Source organism: Zingiber officinale, chromosome 3A (genome assembly GCF_018446385.1).
Source record: "Zingiber officinale cultivar Zhangliang chromosome 3A, Zo_v1.1, whole genome shotgun sequence".
NCBI lineage: Eukaryota > Viridiplantae > Streptophyta > Magnoliopsida > Zingiberales > Zingiberaceae > Zingiber > Zingiber officinale.
In genome coordinates this window covers 60819311-60834466 of record NC_055990.1, presented here as the reverse complement: position 1 = coordinate 60834466, position 15156 = coordinate 60819311, and positions in this window count along the sequence as shown.

Below are 15156 nucleotides of genomic sequence, written 5' to 3'. Positions count from 1 at the left end.
TTTGGAGGTCGTTTGGTATTTTTACTAAATGAAGGACGTTTCGACAAAAAAATGTCCAAGCCGAGGATTGAACCCACGACCTTTGACTCGGTCAAAACCCGGCTGACCAGGTGTGCAAACGGATTTATCTGTTTAGAAAAGGTAGCGAATTTATTTAAGATAGTTAACAAAATATTGGATTATAAAAGGGATAAGTTGATGTTGGATTTGTCTGTTTAGAAAAGTTAGAAAAATTTATTTAAGATAGTTAACAGAATATTGGATTATAAAAGGGATAAGTTGATGTTGGATTTGTCTATTTAGAAAAGGTAGCGAATTTATTTAAGATAGTTAACAGAAATATTAAGTTATCAAATGGGAGAACTTAGAGATTATTTTCCAAAACCTAAACCTCTCCTCTCCTTTTCTCTCCCGACGGCACAGCGTCTCCTGTTTGGGCGAAGGAAAAAAGGGGGGATCTAGGGTTCCTCTCCGGCGGTCGACCAAGGGAGATTTCCGTGAGATCTTCACATGGTTGTGATCCTCTCATCAAGGGGAAACCGTGAGCACGAAGGAGGGGTCGAAGCTTGCAATTCCCACAAACCCTAGAAGTTTTCTTTCCGGTTGTAAGCCCAAGAATGCAAAGGTAAGTGCTTCTCACCTGCAATAGGAGTAGTTTCGGACCTTTGTTCTTCTTGAATTTGAAGCATGAGAAGCACTTATAGTGCAAATTTTTAATTAAGCCTATAGTGCAGATTTTAATTAAGCTTATAGTGCAAATTTTTATGTAGGCTTATAGTGCAGATTTTAATTAAGCTTGTAGTGCAGATTTTTAATTAAGCCTATAGTGCAGATTTTAATTAAGCTTATAGTGCAGAGTTTTATGTAGGTTTATAGTGCAGATTTTAATTAATCTTATAATGCAGATTTTTATGTAAGCTTATAGTGCAGATTTTAATTAAGCTTATAGTGCAGATTTTAATTAAGCTTATGGTGCGGATTTTAATTAAGCCTATAGTGCAGATTTTTAATTAAGCTTATAGTGCATATTTTTAATTAAGCTTATAGTGCAGATTTTTATTTAAGCTTATAGTGCAGATTTTAATTAAGCATATATTGCAGATTTTAATTAAGCTTATAGTGCAGATTTTTATGTAAGCTTATAGTGCAGATTTTAATTAAGCTTGTAGTGTAGATTTCTTAGAGCTTAAAATGCAGATTTCTTTAGAGCAGATTTCTTTAGAGCTTGTAGTGCATATTTCTTAAGAGCTTATGGTGCAGATTTATTTAAAGTTTATAGTGCAGATTTTTTGTGGAACTTGTAGTGCAGATTTTTGGTGGAATTTATAGTGCAGATTTTTTGTAGAACTTGTAGTGCAAATTTTTTGTGGAACTTATAGTGCAGTTTTTAAAGAAAAAGATTATAGTGCAGTTTGGATAAGTATTATAGTGCAGAATTTATGTTTGCATAGTATGCAGAAATAGTGTAGCATAGAATGCAGAATCGTGATTAGTATAGCATGCAGAATTTTGATTAGCATAGTATGCAGATTTTTGTTTATGCATTTCAAAGTTAGAATTTGTTTAAACATTTCAGTTTTTAAAGAAGTCTTCTTTTATTAGAGGTATTAACAAGTATAAGAAAGATAAAGAAAAGAAAGAAAAAGGCCAAGGCCTTAAGTAGATCCCAAAGTCAAGACTTTAGGGATTTTGGCACACAAGGTGCTCGTTAAAATACCAAGGCATTTAAAGAAGAAGTAATTAAGATAATAAGATATTTTACTTTGAAGAGGCTAGTACCCGACTTCCGAGGTTGTCGTTAAACAAATCCAGGTGTCCAATTCCCAGGTCTTGGCCCTGGTAGACCGAGGTCTACTCTTTTAGGAATGGTGGCTCGCTACCCCAACCTATTAGGGAACGCGCATAAGATGGTACTAAGCCTAGGCCCAAGAAGAAAGTTGATTATTATTTTGAAGTATTATAAGTATAACCTTTTGAACAAGTAAAATAAGTTTTTAAGCAAGTGAAAAAAAAAGTTTCAGAAAGTGTTTAGAATTCAGCAAGTTTTAGTTTCCCTTCTGCTAGCATGTTATTCTGATTAGCTTTACATGTTTAGTATTTCAGTATGCATTATTCTTTTGCTATTAGATGAGCATGTGTAGTAGTTTTCTTAGAGTTTTCAATTCTTGGATTTCAGTATGTTTACATGCATATTCGAGTTTTGTGAGTTAGATAGCGCTTACTAAGCAATTTTGCTTATAATTGCATTTCCTCTTACTGCAGATAAAGGAAAGGAAAAGTTATAGCAAAGGAAGGCGATAAGAAGGTGCGGATGGATGTGTGATGCCTGGACTATAGAAGCCTTGGGACCTAGCATAAGAATTTATTAAGATTGCCATTTATTAAGAATGTATTAGATGAGTCATTTAGTCTTCCGCTGCTAGTTAATTATATGTTTTGAGTTCTCCGAGAGTTTTAGGAATTACTATCAACATGTGAACAAGGATAGTTAAGTAAAGTCAGTAGTCCAGTAGCGCTCCGCCCTCACAGTCCAATAGCGAGGAGGGTGGGGTGTTACAGGTTGGTATAAGACTTTATAAATAAGAGGCTACGACAGGGACCAAGAGGAGGAATTGGTTTTGGTCTCCCGATGAATTTGAGCTTCCCGTGTTCGCCCCAAACACTGTTGACCTCCGCAAGTGTATGGAAATGTCGCAAGTAATATAAAAGATTATCGTATCCACAGGGACTGGAATAAGCACTAAAGATGTCTCAAAGCGAATTAGTTAGACAACAAATCAATGGATTGACAAGTAGAAAGTAAATATATCAAAGGTAAAGATACTAATGAAAGAATAAGAAACAAGAATTAGGGCATTGATAAAAGGGATGTTCTAGGAGTTTTGGTTTCTTTGTAAGGTTCTTCAATGTAAATGATCTACCAAGTTTTATTTCTCAATTATCCGTAATTTGTAGAAGGTCGCCGGTTCTCTCTTGCAATAGACAATCAACCTAGGACTGGAATCTATACCTAAATGTGATCAATTAGGGATGAACATACGTTGTCCTTACACGGGCTTGCCTGTCACGTACGTCCCTCGGATAATCAACATAGAATTCATCTCTCCTTAACCGCACCTAGATATAAAGATTTGTGCATACAATTCTATCCTACCCCATTGAATAACCCTTCTTCACCCTCAAGGTCATCCCTCAAACGTCCTTACATGGGCATGTTCCTGTCACGAAGATCCCTCGAAAAATTGAGTTAGAGATAATCTCTACAAGATCCATAAGACATTCCAACAATCAATCAAGAATAGGAATTAGGTCCAAATCACAACGACTATTCAAGATCAAATAGATACAAAATAGGACAAAATCATAGAAATAGGAAATTGGCAAATCCACAAGAGTTTACATCAATTCATCTTACAAATAATCCCTCCATCCTAGAACAAAGATAATCTACTCCATCAATCGAAGAAAGAAATCCAAAAACATAAAGATTACAAGCATTCTTGATCCCAAACCAAGAAGAGGAAAGAAAGAAAGCTTATATATGATGAAGACGGTCTTCGGATCCAATCCACGCTCCCAGAGTCGAATCGGTGAAGATCTTCCCATAGATTGCCCAGAAATCCTCCCAAGAATCGAAGGAATCACCCCAAATCTCGTTTTCTCCCAAGGGGGAGAAGATCCCCTTTCAAATCTTGAAGAAACCCTTATTTAGAGGTGAGGTTCAGGCGCCACACGGCCCAGAGGCACGACCGTGTGAGGTTCACACGGCCAGAGCCATTCCCTTATCTGCCAACCTTACACGGCCGTGTGTGGTACATGGCCATGGCTTGCTTCTGCCAATGCTCCCCTTGCGCGGTCGTGTAGATCTACACGGCCTGCATTGCCTCCACCTCTGGAAACCTGGCACGACCGTGGTGTGTACACGGTCAGGGCCCTCTTGCTCACTGGAAATCATGCATGACCATGTGATGTACACGGCCAGGGCCTTCCTGGTCTCTGGAAATCTCACATGGCCGTGTGGTGTACACAGCCAGAGCTCCATCTGGGTTCAAATCTTTACACGGCCGTGTGAGGTTCACACGGCCGTGGCAACTCCCATCTCTGCCGCATTCACACGGCCAAGGAATTCCACATGGCCTGGGCAACCCCCCATGGCAGGTCCGTGTGAGGTACAAGAATGGTGCCTTCCTCCTTTGCTTCGCTTGCAGATTTGGCCTTAAACATGAGACCTTCACCAATTTCGACTCCTGTGTACAGAAAATGAACAAAAGTAGATCTCTGAACAAAAACAGTAAATATGCTAAAAAGGAAAGCTGGAAGTACGAAAATGCATAGATCAAGCATGCTCAAAATATGTGAATGCGCGTCAAAACATGCGTAAAAGAGTATATAATCTATGCACATCACACCCCCAGACTTAAACCTTTGCTTGTCCTCAAGTAAAATGCTACAATCTAAATTTATATGCTCTACAATGCTCTCATATCCCTAATGCATTCTCCTAACTCTATCAAAAGGTTTCGTTAGTAAGCATGATCATGAAAACAAGTTAAGTTTGGCTCAAGCATAAGTACCCTGTGCATAGTGAAAAAAAAACTCAAAACTCTTCAAGTTTCAATCTATATCCTAGTCAAGTCGTCATTAAGTTTGAATTCCTAATATTTCCAGTGATAGATAAGTATCCAGTGATAGACACTTACTTGCCACACACTTGGTTCATATTTCTCAATCAACCCAAGGTCTCAAAGGCGTGCTCAATCTCAAGAGAAGCTAAGCAGTCATTTCCCCAGTAACCTAACTCGGTCTCAAAGGGGTGACTTGCTAGATTCTACTCACAACAACTATTTTTTTATATCCCTTATTCACCTTTTTTTTTTTGTTTTTTTTTCATAAGTATTTGCATTATGCAAATCTTATTCACAAATGTACTTTTGGCTCAAATATTGAGATATTTTGATTTTTCCAAATGAGCTTACATGATTTGAGCCTCATCCAGTAACCAAAATGAAGTTTGAGAAATCACCATGGAAACCAAGTACTAAACAAACAAGATGAATCATGACTATTTTAATGATATCAACCATTCAAGCTCAAGTCAAAGTGTAGTGAAAATAGGGTCCTTAATGTCAAGCCAAAACTAAAACTCATCTCCATATGATAGCTTATATCATTCTACCCAAGATAGAGAAAAGAGGTATATTAAGCATACTACTAGCATCATTTGAACATCATGAATCTAGATAATGAACGTGCTAACATTTAATCTTGAAGACAAGAAAGCATATAAGTGAAGTTTGTTGGATCGAGAAGCGCTAGAGGGGGGGGTGAATAGTGCTCATGGCTTTCGCGCTTTTCGAATTCGTAAAACTATCGAGTTATAAAGCAGTGTAAATAAAAATGCACAAACACACAAGAGACACGAGAGGTGACTTCGTTCGGAGCCTATCTCGACTCCTACTCGAAGGCCCACGGTCGTTGACCGCTTTCGGTGGGCAACAACTATATTCATGATAAGTATTAAAAATTAAGTACAATTATAAACTGAATTAAACTTTATACCGACAACAATAAAGTTGAAACTAAAGCTCCGGGTCGTCGGGATGTTGTTGCAGCACTTCGTGATCATTTCGTTGGCAGCACGTTGAAGAAGAGAAGCTTTTAATTCGTTAATCCAAGGTGCTGCTCGAAACCCCCTTTTAAACAGTGCTCAAGGCGACTTAAAGCCCATCCAAGGCGCCTTAAACTAGCCGAGTCAGCCGCGTGGATCACATCGAGCCAGGTCGCACCTTATCTGCTTCAAGGCGCCTTCATTGCTCTCCAAGGCGCCTTTAGCCACCAGTACAAGGCGCCTTGAGCTTCCTCCAAGGCGCCTCCAAGCTTGCTTCGCAGCCAGCTCCAGCTTTGCACCCGAGGTGCCTCCAAGCTCCATGGAGGTGCCTCGGACACTGTTCATCCGAGGCTAAGTTATGCTCCTTTGGTCCTGTAAAAAGTGTTAGTCCCAAACACATAATCTGCAAAACAAAGTTAGCACAAAACAACAATATAGATATGATAATAGAATATGATGACAATCTCCGGACTGTCCGGGTCTGACTTCAGATTTTTGACTGGAAACCCTAAGTCGACTCGACGCCTACTGTTCCCTCTACGGGGAACGCGTCCTCACCTACTCCCCTCAGGAGAGATTACTTGATGCTAGTCCGGTCCTCCAGATCGACTTGACTTTTCGCCTAGGGTTACCACCCCCTAGGGTTTTTCTCCACCTAGGGTTACCACACCCTAGGACCTAATGTTACCCCCCCCCCCCCCTTAGGATTTTCCTCCACCTAGGGTTACCACCCCCTAGGACCTAAGGTTGCCGCCCCTTAGGGTTTTCTGCCACCTAGGGTAACCCCCCCCTAGGACCTAAGGTTACCCCCCCCCCCCCCCCCCTTAGGATTTTTCCTTCACCTAGGGTTACCACCCCCTAGGACCTAAGGTTACCCCCCTTAGGTTTTCATCTTGCCTAACCGCAGCTAGGACTTTTGCCTAAGCATCACTTAGGACTTTCCTGTAAGCTCCATGAACCTTGTTAGATAACACCACAACTTAACTTTGAACCCTTTGCCATAATCAAAACTCAGGTTCGATTATCTGGTGCCCACTGCACCAACAATCTTCCCCTTTTTGATTATGTCAACCTTGGTTCAAAGTTAAGTAAAACATAACATTAAATAAAGGAATAAATAACGGAAGTTAACCATGAGCATCAATGCATAAGTAAAATTTAAAGCTTATGCTCCCCCTTTCATTATGTTTAATTTCTTAATTTCTTAACTTTGACTTTTCTCTCCCCCTTTGACATAAATCAAAAACCATTAACAAGAGATAAAAATATTCTACTTAATTTTAAGCTCTCCCTGAAGGGTAGCATAGTTAAGTACTTAGATTTTGATAAAAATTTAATTTAAGTACTTAGCTTAAAAAGGATTTTGTCATAAAAACATAGTCAAATCCTTTGCTTAAAAAAAACTTAGTCAAATTTGAAAAGCTAAAGTTGCTAGAATAAACTTTCATGTAAAGCTTTTAGCTAAGAGAAAATTGTTTTGACTTTGAAAAGTAACTTAGCTAGTTTTTGAAAATTGAAAATTTTAACAAGAAAATTTTCAAACATAAGCACTTAGTCAAATTTGAGATAGTTTTGAAAGACCTTTTTTTTTTTAAAAAAATACTTAGCTAATTTTTGAAAAAGTTTTTAAAAAAAGACTTAGTCTTGCAAATGATTGTTTTGAAAGGTACTTAGATAAAGTAAGAAAAAAACTTAGTAATTTTTCTAAAAAAATATTGCCAAAAAAAAATTTATTTAGCTTTCTGAAAACAACTTGATTTTAAAAGAGATTGATTCAGTCTTAGTTACGTATAAGTTGATGAAAAGTTTAAAGTCTAAAAAAAATGGAGTTACTTTAACTTTTCAAAGAGTTTAACCACAAAATTTATTTTAAAAGAAACTTAGCTTGACTCCACTCACTCCCCCTTAATTAATGTCACATTAAATCCTTAGGGTTCTAGAGTCCAAGCATGTAAATTAAAAATAATAATAATAGTTATTTTATATTTTCCTAATTTACCATCTCACCCATTCTATGTTATCAAACACGTTCAGTTTATGAGTGAGTGTGAGATGGAATTAATTTAACTTTATCACTATTTAAATATATTGTCATATAAATTTGTATTTTCAGTGAATATGTGACAAATTAATTGAGTTTGCAGTAAAAAATTGAAAGTATGATTTGAGAATTAAAATTTTGTAGATAATGAATTTGAATTTTTAAAAAATAATTGATACTTTGATTAATTAGTCTTTAGAGAATAAAGATTTTTCAAATAATTTTGAAATCAAGTTTTAAAAGATTTTTAAAATGATTTAAAAGATTTTTCAAATAATTTTAGAATTAAGTTTTAAAAGATTTATAAAATGATTTTCAAAAGATTTTTCAAATAATTTTGAAATTGAGTTTTAAAAGATTTTTAAAATGATTTTTAAAAGATTTTTCAAATAATTTTGAAATTAAGTTTTAAAAGATTTTTAAAATGATTTAAAAGATTTTTCAAATAATTTTGAAATTAAGTTTTAAATGATTTTTAAAATGGTTTAAAAGATTTTTTAAATAATTTTGAAATTAAATTTTAAAAGATTTTTAAAATTATTTAAAAAAATTTTCAAATAATTTTGAAATTAAGTTGTAAAATATTTTTAAAATGATTTAAAAGATTTTTAAAATGATTTTTAAAATAATAATTTTGAAATTAAGGTTTAAAAGATTTTTAACATGATTTTTAAAAGATTTTTCAAATAATTTTGAAATTAAGTTTTAAAAGATTTTTAAAATAATTTTTAAAATATTTTTCAAATAATTTTGAAAAAAAATTTAAATGATTTTTAAAAGATTTTTCAAATAATTTTAAAATTAAGTTTTAAAAGATTTTTAAAATGATTTTTAAAAAAATTTCAAACAAATTTTGAAATTATGTTTTAAAAGATTTTTAAAATGATTTTTAAAAGATTTTTCAAATAATTTTGAAATTAGGTTTTAAAAGATTTTTAAAATGATTTTAAAAATATTTTTTAAATAATTTTGAAATTAGGTTTTAAAAGATTTTTAAAATGATTTTTAAAAGATTTTTCAAATAATTTTGAAATTTGGTTTCAAAAGATTTTAAAAATAATTTTTAAAAGATTTTTCAAATAATTTTGAAATTAGGTTTTAAAAGATTTTTATAATGATTTTTTAAAGATTTTTCAAATAATTTTGAAATTAGGTTTTAAAAGATTTTTAAAATGATTTTTAAAATATTTTTCAAATAATTTTGAAATTAGGGTTTAAAAGATTTTTAAAATAATTTTTGAATGATTTTTCTAATAATTTTGAAATTAGGTTTTAAAAGATTTTTAAAATATGTTGAGTTTTGATTATCAATTTAATTTGAATTGTTAATTATATTTGAATTATTACTTAGTAATTTGATTTGAATTAATTTAATCCTTAGTCATTTCACCCGATCTAAATTTGAAATCAGGGAATACTATAATTTTGTGAGATGAATTAGGTTCGATTTTAGGGTTTGGTTTAACTTTGTGTTAGATTCAGGTTTAACTTTGGGTTCAACAAGTAGGCATTCTTTGGATAAACTTCTGGGCTATGGTGAGTCACAAGGACATCATTAAAGTAACCATGCCTTCGAGGTTTTCCAAATAGTCCTACCATTGAACTTAGTACAAAACCTTGGTCTAACTGGTTATGATCCATAAAGGGTAGCTTCGGTCAGTTCCACTTAGCCAAAAACACTAGGTCGAAGCCATATCTTCCTAGACATGCGATGACTAAGCTTCCCCAACGTACTATCATCCAATACTTCACCAGTACCGTGGGTCAAGTTAAACTTGTTCCTTTTCTAATTAGTTCTACTTACCCTGCCGGGTAGCTTGGTTTGAGTTACCTTATCAGGTAAATTAATTTTTTGAGGTGTCAGCTATTCTGAAGCCTCCTCCTATATTATTGATAATTTTATTTAAATTATATAAATTAGATTTGAGTTATTTTTAAATTAAGTTTAGTAAGTAAAAGGTACTTGATTATAGCTTGGTTTGTAGTGTTTACATTTTACTTTAGACTTATTACCCAAGTCTAGATTTTGTTGATTAGTTAAATTATTAACAATCTTTTCTAACTTATCTATTCTATCTTTTAAGATATTATTTTGTATTTTTAATTTTCTAAGAGTTAATTTCTTATTTTTATTTGAATTAATTCTATTTATTATATTATTAGCATGCATATCTAATTTTGAAGAAAAATCTATACTAGAGCAAGCATGATTAGTTAAACTAGTACAATCATGTGTTGAAAAAACTGGATTTTCATATAATGTAAATGTACTAACCTTGATTTCTCCCTCTGGATTCTTAGGTCTTCTTTCTGGGCATTGTCTTTTGCAGTGACCCATTTGTTTGCATTTGGAGCATTTAATGTGTTTCTTCCCTCTCCTGATCATTTTCTCCTTCTCCTCCGATTGTGTCAGTCGAGTCTTACGAGTGGGGCATTCGTTTCTATAGTGCCCTCTCTCCCTACACTTAAAACAGATTATGAGAGATTTACAATTTGAATTTACAATTTTACCTTTTAGATCCGTGATAGGATCCTCCCCCTTGACTGTTGCCGTCTCGAATTCAGACTCAGATTTAGCAATTTCTTCTCTGGCCATTAGTGCTATGAAATCGGTCTGATCTGATTCTTCTGAGTCTGGATCAGAGGTTGATTCCGGAAAGTCGTGTTCGAATTCGAACTCTGGTTTATCTTGATCTTCTGACTCTGAAGGAATCTCATGAAGCTTGAGCAATTTCTCCCAAAGCTCCTTAGCATTGTTGAATTTTCCGACTCGATCAAGTTCTGAATTTGTTAGGCCGCATAGGAGAGTCCATGTTGCTTTTGCATTTGCCTCGAATGTTCTTATGGTTTGTGAATCCCACTTGTCGCAAGTGATGGGTACACCTTCTTCAGTGGGGAGAATAAATCCAATATGGATTATAGTCCATATTTCTGCTTCCGTCTTCAATTGGTGCTCCATCTGGTCTTTCCAGTATCTGAAGTCTTCACCGGAGAAGTGCGGTGGATGAGTGGTGCTATAGCCTTCTTGGAGAGCCATTGAATCTTGCACGAAAAAGTAAACAAAAAACTTGTCCCAGGACTTAATCCTGGATTAGTAGTGTGGTAGAAGGATAGAAATAGAAATTCACGAATTTTGAGAAAAAAAATAATAAAATATTATTAAAAAATATTATTTCAAATTTTACCAAATTTGATATTTTATCAATACTAATAAACCGTGAAAAGATGAAAATGAATTTTTCAAAAATAATTTTGGAGGGAAAAAACGAGCGAGAAAGTGACGAAAAAAATGCTCGAACGGTAGTTGTACCAATTCAGAGCAACCCCGCTCTGATACAAATTGTTGGATCAAGAAGCACTAGGGGGGGTGAATAGCGCTCGTGGCTTTCACGCTTTTCGAATTCATAAAACTATCGAGTTATAAAGCAGCGGAAATAAAAATGCACAAACACACAAGAGACACGAGAGGTTACTTCGTTCGGAGCCTATCTCGACTCTTACTCGAAGGCCCGCAGTCGTTGACCGCTTTTGGTGGGCAACAACTATATTCATGATAAGTATTACAAATTAAGTACAATTATAAACTGAATTAAACTTTATACCGACAACAATAAAGTTGAAACTGAAGCTCCGGGTCGTCGGGATGTCGTTGCAGCACTTCGGGATCATTTCGTTGGCAGCACGTTGAAGAAGAGAAGCTTTTAATTCGTTAATCCAAGGTGTTGCTCGAAACCCCCTTTTAAACAGTGCTCAAGGCGCCTTAAACTAGCCGAGTAAGCCGTGTGGATCACATCGAGCCAGGTCGCACCTTATCTGCTTCAAGGCGCCTTCATTGCTCTCCAAGGTGCCTTCAGCCACCAGTCCAAGGTGCCTTGAGCTTCCTCCAAGGTGCCTCCAAGCTTGCTTCGCAGCTAGCTCCAGCTTTGCACCCGAGGCGCCTCCAAGCTCCATGGAGGTGCCTCGGACATTGTTTATCCGAGGCTAAGTTGTTCTCCTTTGGTCCTGCAAAAAGTGTTAGTCCCAAACACATAATTTGCAAAACAAAGTAAGCACAAAACAACAATATAGATATGATAATAGAATATGATGACAGTCTCCGGAATGTCCGGGTCTGACTTCAGATTTCTGAGTGGAAACCCTAGGTCGACTCGAAGCCTATGTTGGGTTTTTTTGGCCGCGAAAACCGTTTTTTCGCATCGCGAAACCCCAAAACCCCAAGCCATGGATCCGTACGAAGAATAAAACTTTCAAAAATATTACGAGTATGAGTTTCTAACTTAGATTTACACTAAATCTACAGAGGAGAAGAATATTACCCTCGTTGCGTGCCCTTCGTAAGTCCCACTCGTCCAAGGAGATGCCGGATCTCAAGTTGTCAAGGTAGACAACTCTCTAGAAGTATCCACACGAACTAATTAGGTGGAGAAGACCAAACAAAAGGTGTGCTAGCACCTAGATGGTGTTCCACCAAGAGAGGAGAGGGAGAGTAAGAAGAGAGCAAGAGGAAGAAGAAGATGTGAATTGCCTTGAATGAAAAAATGAATTCTCATTCACCACAAAAGTGGCCGGCCACAAGCACAAGTGTAACTCCCATTCTCATTAAATGTGGCCATTAAAGAGATTTGTAACCTCCATGAGGTGACACACACATGTGCTAAACATGATGATGTGGCACCTCATCATTGGCCACTTAATGCCAAGTCACAAATGATGTGGCATAAAGTCAAGTCAAACTTGACTCTTCATCTTCCTCTCAAGTCAAGTCAAACTTGACTTAATCTCTCTCATGGTTGATCTAATCCAACCATTTAATTCAAGCCAATTTAATATAATGAATCTAATTCATTTAATTAAATTGATTCAATGAGTCATAATCTAAATTAGACTAATTGAACACATGAATCAACTTGAGTCTAACTCAATTAGCCCAATTAGGATTACTCTTAATCCAATTTGATTCATCACATTAATCTAATCCTCTTGGTTCATCATATGAACCTAATCTCCATCTAATTGTCCTTAGTGTGTGACCCTATAGGTTCTTATAACGTTGGCAATGCCCCTAAACCCATTTAGGAGCATAAGTAATGAGCCGTATCTAGCAACACATCATTACTACCCAAGTTACAAGAATGTCGAGATCCAACATCACCTTGTGACTACTAATTGTGACTCCTCATAATATATGACAAGTGTCCTTCTATCCTAGACATCTAGATTGATCAATGTGAGGCATAGACCGTGTCATCCTCTAATCAATCTAAATCTTGAACTCCAAATAGACTCACTAAATCAAATGAGCTCAATATCTCATATTGACTCATTTGGGCATGACCATGCACTTCGTGGTCTCACTCTATCAAGAATATCGATGTCACTCCCGTCATATAGGAGGGATAGATCCCATCTACATCACTCACATCTCTCTGTATAATTCGTTATATACCCAGTAATCGCCTTTATAGTCCACCCAGTTACGGTTGACGTTTGACGAAACCAAAGTACATAACTCCTTATGTAGGGATCCATGGTGACTTCAGGTCCAAGGACTAGTAGTCATACTAATAGCCACATGAGAAAGTATATGACACTCATATAACGATCCATGATACTTTCTCATGGCGGGTCATTCGGTATACATTCTCCAATACATACCCATGTGTCAACTTGATATTTCTATATCCATGACTTGTGAGATCAAGTCATCGAGCTGACCTACATGCTAGTCTTATTGCATTAACATTGTCCCTGAATGTTAATACTTGACTAGGAATGATTAAGAGTAGTGTTCCCTATATCATCTCACTATCGGTTCAACTAACCGATTGATATAGGTGAGAACCTTCTACTCAAGGATGCTATTATACATAGTTTATTTGGCACAAATACAAGTAAGTATAATAACCAAAACACATGCCTTTATTTATATAAGAATATGATACAACAAGTCCATAATACAATTATCAAATCATTGGCTCTAGGGCTCTAACTAACAATCTCCCACTAGCACTAGTGCCAATCAGTGTAGGCTCTAAGCCCCAATGGCCTAGTGTGACCATCATGCTTCCTTTGTGCCAAAGCCTTGGTCAAGGGATCTGCGATGTTAGCATCTGTAGGTACTCTGCAAATCTTCACATCTCCTCTCTCGATAATCTTTCGAATGAGATGGAAGCACCGTAGTATGTGTTTGGTCCATTGGTGTGAGCGAGGTTCCTTCGCCTGTGCTATAGCTCCATTGTTGTCACAATAGAGCTCAATAGGGTCAGCGATACTGGGAACCACCCCAAGTTCAGTGATGAACTTGCGGATCCAAACTGCCTCCTTTACTGCCTCTGATGCAGCAATGTACTCGGCCTCTGTTGTAGAATCAACTATTGTGTCCTGCTTCGAACTCTTCCAGCTCACAGCACCACCATTTATGCAAAATATGAACCCTGACTGCGATCAATAATCATCCTGATCGGTCTAGAAGCTGGCATCACTGTAACCCTTTACAGCTAGCTCATCATTGCCTCCATATATCAAGAAATATTCTTTAGTCCTTCTCAAGTACTTAAGAATATTCTTGACCGCTATCCAGTGACTTTCACCTGGATCTGACTGGTATCTGCTCGTCATACTCAAAGCATACGAGACATCAGGTCGAGTATATAGCATGGCGTACATGATAGATCCTATGGCTGAGGAATAAGGGATCTGATCCATGCGGTCTCTCTCCTCTCTAGAAGAGGGACCTTGAGTCTTCGAAACTCCCTAGCCAGGTCTTGACAGACTGAAGCAAAGGGATGTCCTTCCCAATGAGTAGTATGTCATCCACATACAGTATGAGGAAGACAACTATGTCCCCTACAACCTTCTTGTAGACACAAGGCTCATCTTCGTTCTTGATGAAACCAAACTGTTTGATTGCATCATCGAATCGAAGATTCCAGCTCCGAGAAGCTTGCTTTAGTCCATAAATGGACCTATGCAGCTTGCATACTCTGCTAGTATGGTGTGGATCTAAAAAACCCTCAGGTTGTGTCATGTACACATCCTCGAGCAGGTTTCCATTCAGAAACGCAGTTTTGACATCCATCTGCCATATCTCATAGTCATGGTAAGCTGCAATAGCAAGCATGATCCGAATGGACTTAAACATCGCTACTGGAGAAAAGGTTTCATCATAGTCAATACTATGAATCTGCTTGAAACCTTTAGCTACTAAGCGACCCTTATAGATAAGTCCATCCATATCAGTCTTTCTCTTAAAGACCCACTTACACCCAATGGGTTTTACCCCTTCAGGTGGATCAACCAAAGTCCATACTTGGTTGGTGTACATGGATTCCATCTTGGATCTCATGGTCTCTAGCCATTTCTCGGAATCTGGTCTCATCACAGCTTGCTGATAGGTGGTAGGTTCATCATCTATGAGCACAACGTCATCATGGTCAGACAGGAGAAATGAGTATCTCTCAGGCTGACGACGTATCCTATCAGACCTGCGAAGAGGTATGTTTACTTG